Source organism: Aulonocara stuartgranti, assembly GCF_965226115.1.
Source record: "Aulonocara stuartgranti genome assembly, chromosome: 22".
Taxonomy (NCBI): Eukaryota; Metazoa; Chordata; class Actinopteri; order Cichliformes; family Cichlidae; genus Aulonocara; species Aulonocara stuartgranti.
The window spans coordinates 12,103,201-12,113,715 of NC_138957.1; the positions used below are offsets into that span (position 1 = coordinate 12,103,201).

A 10,515-nucleotide genomic window follows, 5' to 3' on the forward strand; every position below is an offset into this window, starting at 1 on the left:
TTGATTTCTTTATCTTATTTGAAACTGTGCTTAATCAGCGGTGGAAAGTAACAAAGTACAAATAGTTTTCTTGCTGTACTTGACTAAAATTCTTTCAGGTGTCTGTAATTTACTTGAGTATTATTTTTTCTGATAACTTTTTACCTTTTCTCTCTTCAGTTTAACACAAATATTTTAACTTTCTGCTTCTGACATTTTCTAAACAGGCTTTTATTTACTGTGTCAGGAGTAGTGTCGTGGATGAGAGAAGGAGGACCCAAACACTGGACTCACAGGCAGGTAGGTGAAGGTGGATGTTTATTGCCGATGGAGTGAACAAACAGTACAGAGGTAGGAAATGGCTGGCTGGCTGACTGACTGAACGAACGAACGAACGAACGAACGAACGAACGAACGAACGAACGAACGAACGAACGACCGACTGACGAACTGAACATACAGACGACATTAACATCAATGACACGACAGTGAACGAGTAGAAACAGAGGGCTTAAATACACAGACTGATGAGGATGATAATGAGAGACCGGTGAGTACACAGCTGAACATAATCTGGCTAATGACACAAGACGAGCAACACAGGAAAAGCAGGAAGTGAGCACATGGAAGTGGCAAAATAAACTGAACATGAACAAAACCGAAAACACTGGATCACCGACCCAGGAACCCTGACAGTACCCCCCCCCCTCCCCCCTCCACAGGCTGGCACCCGACGGCTAAAAGAGAAAAAAAAACAACCCCAGAACAAAGTGGACTTGAACGGCCTCTAACAGCATTCAAGGTTCAAAAGAGGATAAAAGGGAATAACACTGGAAAATAATTTTAAAGTTACTATGAGCTCAAGAAATCACAGCAAGCACACAAGCTGTTTATTGTGAACTGTGTCTGTGAAGTTAGGATTTTTTTAATATTGTGAAACATCATCATAATAATGGATTGCATTTATATAGCGCTTTTCAAGACCCTCAAAGCGCTTTACAGTTCCACTATTCATTCACTCTCACATTCACACACTGGTGGAGGTAAGCTACAGTTGTAGCCACAGCTTTCAAACTTTTTGATTAAACTGTATTCTGCACACCTGGTAGCCACCTGGAAGCCACCTAAAGCTGGATTGTTAGACCATGTGGCACTAACAAGAATAAAGTACAGAGCCATGAAAGAGGCAGAAATGTTGTTACTGCACGGCGTCAACGCGTTAGCGTCGTCCAGTCCCGAGCCTTATCTCCTACAGTCTTAGAAACACAAAACTCAGCTTGTTATTTGGTGGTTTTGAAACTAAACTTAAACAGTCCTTTTTAGCTGGTACTGAAACTCAGCTCTCACAAAAAGAAATGGCAGTATGGTGTACATTTTAGGACATCCGTCAGGTCTCAGACAAAAAGCTGTCAAGTGTCAGGTCTCAGACAAAAACTCGTCAGGTGTCAGGTCTCAGATGTCAGGGCCTCAATTGTCAGGACTCAGGTGTCAGGTCCCAAAAGTCAGGTCTCAGGTGTCAGCTCTCAGTTGTCAGTTCTCAGGTCTCAGGTGTCAGAACACAAGCTATCAGACAGAGAGAAGCCTCCTTCAGGTGGCGCTGTTGTCAGGTCCCAGCCAATGACTGTAACAAACATGGACGACATGACAGCGTCAGTAGTTCATACGATGCTGTTTTATGTTCAAGGGGTCTCCTTTCTCATACGTTTGATTCTAATTACATTACATAATGCTGTGAAATTGGGGTGTGATGTAATTGTAACAGCTTTGACTGGAAGCTGCAGTCACGCACAAACTTACGTATCTCTGTTTGGGAATGGGAGATAGAGCGGGGGTGCAGACAGGAGCTCCAGCGTTTACGTTACAAAACCATGACGACTGTTTTAATCTGACAGCCTGAGGTGTTCTTCAGTATACTGGACTACCCGACAGAAGGACCCGGCACCCCGCTGCACTTTTTCGGTAAGTTAAACGTGTTTGTAAGCTTATCCGTAACCACCGTTCTTAGCTAGGTCCTGAGACCTAGCTATAGTGATGTTCGATTCGTGAACGAATCATTCAATACTCGATAATTACTTTACTGACTCGTGAATCATGATTCACAAGCGCAACTGACTCAATGACTCATCTCTGTTGCTGTTAGCAAACTAATTCCATTAGTAGAAATATATCTAGCTTATAATTAAAATTGTGGGGAGAAAAAACAACAGCCAGTTTCTTAACAAAAACATCTCTGCTCTGAACTGGAAGAAAAAACCCTGAGTAGAAGCTCACATCAAGACAATAGCTCCTCGGTTCACAGTAGCATCTCTCAGCAAACATGCTAACAGCACATTTGAGTTACCCCTCCCTTGCTGTGCTGAATCGTAGCATAAGCGAATCACTCAGGACTCACTCACCCCCTCCCTCCTGGCTCACAGCTCAAACGAGTTGAACGAATCACTGACTCACTCACCCCCTCCCTTCCTGTGCTGAATCGTAGCATAGACGAATCACTCACTCACCCCTCCCTCCTGGCTTACAGATTCTTCTTCTTCTTGGTTGGCAACCAGTGTTGCCAACTTAGCGACTTTGTCGCTATATTTAGCGAGTTTTCAGAGTGAAAGCGCGTATTGCTTTTACTCTCAACAAGCAGCAGGTGCTGTAACGCAGTCAGTTCTTCTTTTACTCTTTTACTCTGTGATGGCCAAACCTGTGGCCACACTCTAAAGTCGGTAACTTTTGTATTTTCATTCTTCATTTGAACATAGTAATATATTTTAGTTGCCAATAACTTTATTGATTGGTTTGGATACATTTGTTCTATTTGTAAGCGCGCACATTTAGTTTACTTATGTATTCATACTACTTCATTTCTTTGCTTTCTGACTAACTTTTGTCTTTTTATTTCTTACCTGCCATCATCCCTGGGAGTTGCTGGACAAAAGATGGTAGCCAGGGTTTGAAACCATTAAATATGAAGGAAGATAATTGGACCACACCACCACTTCCTGCTGAAGGGGGTAATGTGTGTTTTGTTTACTTTAAAAACAAAGTATTTGTATTTAATTAAATATTTGAGTTTAGGGTTTAATGGGGTTTTTGATTTTCTTCTTTGGTGTTTAGTTTATTAATACTGCATCGTTTGTGATTTATGATTGTGTTTGTTTGCTACCCCTCATGTGTCACAATGGTCTGATCAGCCATTATATATACCCTTGTATGTCATTTCATGTTAGGTCAATTATGTATGTTTGTAGCAGTCATTTGGTTTGTTAAGTTTGCAGTCGTTGCCTGAGTTCAGTTTTGTTTCTTTGACCTCTTTTATGAGCTCAACATTTATTACTCTTGTGAATATAATTTTTGGGGGTTAAATAAATGGAAACTATATTTTTCTAATAATTCCTGGGACGACTCCTGTTTTTCAACTCGGTCCATCACATACTCTTATGCTGTTTTGTGGATCACAAGGTTTAAAACTACTTATAAACACACACACACAAAGTAACTCCACCAGAGTGCCTATTTCGGGTCACTTTTGCCGGTCCAAGCCCAGGTAAAGGAGCAGGGTTGGAATTGTGACATTAAAAAAAAAACAATAATTGCTAAAAGAAATTTAATTTGTAGTTCTAAATAAACTCTAAATGCATCTAGGACATTTTTTACTCACTTTATGTCTCTTCCACGATGTTATTTCTCTCTCCAACAACATAGGTTACAATTAGATTAGCATGACCAATTATGCAAATTAGGCGATGACGTCATTTAGCAACTTCTAGCGACTTTTAGGACAACCAATAGCGATTTTCCTTACTGAGGAGTTGGCAACACTGTTGGCAACCAATGTTAAGGCGCATTACCGCCCCCTGGCTCACAGCTCAGTGCACATTTAGATGAGAAAATATATATTTGACACATTTAAGGAAAATATTAATAAAATAAAATAAAAAATAAATAAATGTTCCCTTTAGAATTTTTTTTGCTCTATAAAATAGTTGTTTTCTTTTACAATCATTCGTCTTAGCAGTAGGATTTACATTAAAAGAGAAACAAACAAGTTTGAGTGAAAATATACATTTTTGCACTCTCTGGTTAACTGACTCAGTGACTCAAATGACTCAAGAAATCTGATTCACTTTGGTGAGTGACTCATTAAAACTCGATTCAGTAAAAAGAATCGAATTTACCATCACTACCTAGCTAAGATGAGCACTCTGCTGTCAGGGAAACTTGTTTTGTAAAGTCCGTTTAGCTCTTTTAGACTCAGGGGGTGAACAGAATTTGATTGACAGCGGTCTGGTACGTCTTCTCGGTATTAAAATGCGACTTCTAGAGGTCCCTGTTTCGGTTTTTGCCCTCAATGGTCAGGCTTTGCCCTCAGTCACCCATGAAACGGAACCTGTCTCATCAATTCTCTCGGGCAATCATCGCAAATTTCTCCGTTTTTTTGTTTTCGCGTCCCCTGATTCCCCTGTAGTCTTGGGCTATCCTTGGTTCGAGCGCCACAATCCCCATATCAACTGGGCCACCCGTTGTATAGAGAGTTGGAGTAGCCACTGTTTGTCACACTGTCTGCGGTCTGCTTTACCTCCCTCTGCGGCCGGTGCTCCCGAATCGACACAAAAAGATTTGGACCTGTCGTCTGTGCTGGAGGTCTATCATGATCTGAGGTCAGTTTTCAAACGTCGCGCTCTGTCTCTGCCTCCCCACCGGCCATATGACTGTTCTATTGAATTGTTGCCTGGAGCTTTGCTGCCTACTAATCGGCTGTACAACCTCTTCAGGCCGGAGAGGGCTGCCATGGAAGCCTATATTACGGAGTCTCTGGAGGCAGGCTTGATTCGGCCGTTCTCTTCACCCGTGGCTGCAGGGTTCTTTTTTTGTAGGGAAAAAGGATGGATCTCTCAGACCTTATGTTGACTATTGTGGACTTATTTCCATCACTGTGAGGAATAAATATCCCCTTCCACTGCTTTCTTCCACCTTTGTTCCGTTACAGGAAGCGGTTGTCTTCACTAATTTGGACCTACGTAATGCGTATCACTTGGTATGCATACGTCAGTGGGATGAGTGGAAGACGTTAAACACTCCGCTGGGACATTATGAGTATATGGTAATGCCATTTGGACTGACTCTGATCAATGATGTGTTGCGGGACTTTTTGAACCATTTTGTCTTTGTCTATCTGGATGACATTCTCATTTTTTCCCGATCACTGGATGACCACGTACAGCAGGTGCGCTGTGTATTACAGTGGCTTCTGGAAAATAAACTGTTAGTGAAAGCTGAGAAATGTGTCTTCAAATGCGGGGTCAGTGTCCTTTTTGGGTTACGTACTGGAAAAGGGACAGCTCAGAGCCGACCCCTGTAAGCTTGAAGCCATTGTGAGTTGGCCGACCCCTTCCACACAATAGCAATTGCAGAGGTTTCTGGGATTCGCTAATTTTTATCGGCGGTTCATTAAGAATTTCAGTCGAGTTGTGCTTCCGCTTACTAGTTTGACATCTCCTGCTCGTGTTTTTCAGTGGACGGCGGAAGCCGAACGGGCTTTTTCACGGCTTAAGGAGCTGTTTTGCTCCGCTCCCGTCCTCGCCCACCCCGACGTGTTCAGACAGTTTGATGTTAAGGTTGATGCTTCCGATACCGGCGTGGGAGCCGTGCTGTCTCAGATTTCGCCGGACGATGGGCATCTCCACCTGGGCGCTTTTTTTTTGTTTTTTGTTTTTTTGCCTGTTCCGCTTGGATCTTTAGCCATCAGAATTGTTGTCTGAAGGCCAAGAAAGATGCCAATCGGCTTTACTTTACCAATTGGATCATCATGGCCTTGCCATATTGGTCCATTTGATTGACCTCATAATTATGTATGTCCGCCATGTCCGCGCGCATCCTGCATTGGCTGCACACTGTGCGCTTTGCCTGTCATCCCGGCATTTATCGTATGGTGTCTTTGTCGAAACGGTCCTTTTCGTGGCCTTCGTTGGAGAGGGATGCGCGCGAGTATGTTGTGGCTTGCGAAGTTTGTGCGCGTTCTAAAAGCCGTCACCAGGCGCCTTCTGGGCTTTTGCATCCCCTGCCCGTCCCCAGTCACCCGTGGTCGCACATCGCTGTGGACTTCGTCACAGGGCTGCCGCGTTCCTCTGGTCACTCGGTCGTCCTTACCATCGTGGATAGATTCTCCAAGGCTGCCCATTTTGTTCCCTTGCCTAAACTCCCTTCCGCCCTTGAGACTGCTCGCTTACTCGGTGTTCATGTTTTTCGGTTGCATGGGATTCCCCAGGACATTGTGTCTGACAGGGGACCTCAGTTTGTGTCACGTGTGTGGAAGGGGTTTTGTGCTGCCTTGGGGGTGGGGGCGAGCCTCTCCTCGGGCTATCACCCACAGTCTAATCGACAAACTTAAAGGACGAACCAACAACTGGAATCCGCGCTCCGTTGTGTGGTTTTGGCTAATCCTGCTTCCTGGAGCTCTCATCTCTCCTGGATAGAATATGCGCATAACTCTCTCACCTGTTCTGTCCCCAGTTTCTCTCCGTTTGAGGTTTGTTTGGGTTATCAGCACCCACTGTTTCCTTCTAAGGAGGCGGAGGTTGTGGTCCCAGTGGTGCAGGACCACCTGCGCCGCAGCAGGAGGATTTGGCGTCAGACCAAGGCGGTGTTGCTTTAGACTGTGACACGAGCTCACTGTACGGTGGATCGGAGGAGATCCCCTGCTCCTCTATAATCCATGGGACAGAAGGTGTGGCTGTCGTCTGCAACTGTTCCTTTGAAATGTATGTCTAGAAAGCTGGTGCCCCGTTTTCTGGGTCCTTTCACTATTCAATGCTTCATTAATCCTGTATGTGTCAGACTGCAACTGCCCGCTTCCATGAGGATTCATCCTACTTTCCATGTTTCCCAGCTCAAACCTGTTTCTCGCAGCCCGTTGTGCCCCCCGTCCGATCCCCCCCCCCTCCCCCGCCCGCCGGAGTAGTGGATGGCATTTCTATCTATTCAGTCCGGCAGCTACTGGACATGCGCCGCTGGGGCCAGGGCTTTTAGTTTTTGGTGGACTGGGAGGGGTACGGGCCTGAGGATCAGTACTAGATTCCGAGTTCGTTTATTGAGGACCCTGATCTCATTGCTGACTTTTACAAGAGACATCCTGGTAAGCCATTCCGGGGGCCGCCCGTTGAGGGGGGGGGGGGGGGGACTATTAGGAGTTGGTAGGGTTTCTCTGGTGTGGTGTCATGGGTTTGCTTCCTTTTTCAGCACAGGTAGGTGGGACGGTGTCTCACAGGATGCTGTCACACCGGTGGTACATCAGACGTCATTTGATGGAGCGTTATTTAGGAGCAGCGCGACAGACATCTGGTGTCGGAGTATTGTTGCCTCCCTGAGTGGTAACGTGTTTGTTAATCTCTGCGGTGTGCACTACAGCCAACCCATGTTTTGGATTTTGTCTGCTTACCTGTTGTCCTGTATCCTTAGCCGGATCCATCACCCGCTTGCCTGTCAGCTGCTGGTAAAGCCGTATTTCCGGGATCACTTCAAACATCAATCGCATCTTTACCTTCGCATCCTGGAGATTCTCGCCCAAACCTGTACTGCCAGTGTGAGAAGTGAGCTCTCCAACTCTCCCCATGTTTATTGCCGCTTTTTACTGATTGTTTGGTATCTCCAAACCGTCCAAAGACATGCAGCTTGTGGGGATAGGTTAATTGGACAATCCAAATTGCCACTAGGTGTGAATGTGCGAGTGAATGTGAGTGTGAATGGTTGTCTGTCCCTATGTGTTAGCCCTGCGACAGACTGGCGACCTGTCCAGGGTGTACCCCGCCTTTCGCCCTATGACAGCTGGGATAGGCTCCAGCGCCCCCCGCGACCCTGAAAAGGATAAGCGGAAGCGAATGGATGGATGGATGGATGTTTGGTATCTTCCCCTAAAATTTCGTTTTCCTTTTTCTCGTAGATCAACCCTGTGTGTGCCGATTATACCTTTCCCTCCGAGTGCGTGTCAGCCCCCTTTCCTGGTTTCCCTCTGTTTATTTATCACTGTACATAATCTCCCACCCTGTGTAAATAATCCAGACACTGTAAATAAAGAGCACTTTCTGCATTCCCTGCGTTTGTTCTGCCATAGAGTCCATTCGTTCAGCCTAACAGACAAGCCCTGGGAATCTTTAAGAGAGAATGTGCAACTAACTTTCTTATGTATGTCTAATTGTGTGAAGTTGACACATGGCAAGGGCCATGTGGCAAACGAGGATTTTCTGGGGAGGCTTAAATTACAGGTGGAAAAAGGTAAAGTGATGGAAGAAGAAAATGAGATGCAGATGCAGACTGAGGCTATGAGAGAGGCGACAAGAGGATCAGTGAGGGGTGGAGACCACCTCCAGCTGACGACCCGCAGAGAGCTGTACCACTGGGCTTCCTAGAGAGCATCAACAGGAGATGGTGGACAACAGAATGGTTATCTGAAGGATAAGGGGAGCATGCCAAGCTCCAACCGAAAGCACAGAGGAAGTTCAGGGATGGCATCATGATTCTGTAAACAACACAGAAAACAGATGCTATGGCGGTGACAGGAACTGACTGACGGCAATTTCTCAAAGATTATCACCTAATGTTTTTTCGCTGTGCCATACAGAGGTTGACACTCTACAGAGGGTCTTCCTTTGTGTCATTGTTGTTGTCATTTGCATTATGAACACTTCTACAAGACTGCTGCTGAAATTTTGAGCCATGGACGTGGTCATGACTCAACAGGAGGGAGCAGCATAACAGCAGTAAAACAACTGGATCCAATTTCCTTTTAAAAATAACATTGCTGAAAGATCAACATGGATTCACCAGAGTCACTGCAAGAAGATCACGCACCTTGACGCTGAGCCCGAGTCCAACTACAAAGGGGGAAGAAAGCCTCTAGGACCTTCCATCTCAAACCCGGTGAAGAAACCAATGACTCCCTTACCTTTAGTCAGCAACAAGGATGACAGCGTGGCTGAAAGTATTCCTGTTCGTGACGACAGCTGAAGCACTATGGGACCGAGGAAGCCACACTCAATAACCTCATGGCTATTCTACGAACTTTTGGTGGCAGATGATGAACACCACGGCGCACCTTAACAACAAGATGGACTGCTACGTATGTGCCCACATGCCACTATCCACTCACAGCTCTGGATTATGGCCGTATAACATTCTTGCTAACCGCATCCCAAGGTGGGGTGTGTAAGCTAATTGGTGAGACATGTTGCACATTCATTCCAGACGAATACTCCACTGGCAGCAACATCTATGAGGACCTACAGAACTTAACCGTGCTGCAAAGGCATGTGGCAGACCACACACCATGAGCCTCAACACAGGATTGGCTCGCATGGCTGACTTCTGGACCTTGGTAGCACATGCTACTGTAGATTGTGACCCCAGTATTTGTTGTTTTAGTTCTTATGTTTATTGCTGTGACCTGTATTCTCCCCTGCATAAAAAGCATGATACAAAGGATGGTGACTAATACCTTTATTTACTACACATTTGCCCAGGAGGACCCAAAGAAGGACATGGAAGATTGCATTTAAATGAAGTAAGCATTGAAAATGCACCTGAAAGTGATGCTGTACTGATAATTGAAAACACAAGCTTTTAAAATGTAAAACAGGAGGGAATAATGTTAGCAACCTACAACACATACATTAAACCTATTTAAAAAGCTACACATTGCCATTTAAAAAGCTAGAATGCTTTTGTTTGCTCCCGAACCCAACAACAAGATCATGTTGATCCAACACATCTCTTCCTTAGGCTGACTGAACTGTGGGAGCACACTGCCTCCGATCCAGAGCTACAGAAACTGAGCACTGTCACAATGAAGGCCTGGCCTTGCAGACAAACTCAGCTGCTCACAGAAATTCGTGAATACTACCCATATCAAATAAACTCCCCCTTGAAGATGACATTGTCAAGAAAGGCCTGAAGACAGTGATCCCAAAGTCTTTACAAAAGGATTAAATCACTGTCCTCCACAGAGGGCACCCAGACACAGAAGCTACTAAACGCAGGGCCCATGCTATCATGTTTTGGCCCACAATAACTGAAGATATAGGGCAAGAAACAATTGCGTGTCCGGTGTGCAACAGTACCAGGCCACATAAACAAAAAGAGCCACTCAAGCTCACACACTAGGTTCTCCAGCTGAAAGGCTCATGTCAAGGCAAACATGCACTATCATGCAACATCTGCTGGTTCCCAGGCCCAAAAGCAACACAGCTGTTAAGACAAGCCTAGTTCATAAGCGCCATGCACAAAAGAAATGCTATGACAACTCCAGCAGACCACTCCGTCCCCTCGTGCTAAGTGAGGTTGTGAGGATGCAAACGCATCATGGACATGACTCCTTAGGGACTAATAAGAAATCCAGATCATACATTGTCCAGTCAGGAGGCGGAGAGTATAGGCGGAACTGCAGGCATGTCCTCCCAGTCCCTGAAGCACCACCACAACACAGAGATTCCCACGATGACTCTACCGTGGTCCAACCATCAACCGCCTGTTCCCCAGAGCACAAAGAAAACGAAATCC

The 10,515-nt window shown here is 45.4% G+C and overlaps 1 long non-coding RNA gene across 3 annotated transcripts; it reads left to right on the plus strand.

The window, feature by feature from the left end:
• Positions 1-1,606: 1,606 nt before the first annotated feature.
• On the plus strand, positions 1,607-8,702 carry LOC309698388. 3 transcript variants are annotated; one of them, XR_014274083.1, is made up of 3 exons: positions 1,607-1,938; positions 2,890-5,068; positions 7,204-8,702. It is a non-coding gene; the product is annotated as an uncharacterized lncRNA (long non-coding RNA). The 3 variants fall into 3 exon arrangements; XR_014274084.1 differs by lacking the exon at positions 1,607-1,938 and having other exon boundaries at positions 2,252-5,068; positions 7,204-7,334; positions 7,423-8,702; XR_014274085.1 differs by lacking the exon at positions 1,607-1,938 and having other exon boundaries at positions 2,252-2,978; positions 4,955-5,068.
• Positions 8,703-10,515: the final 1,813 nt, after the last annotated feature.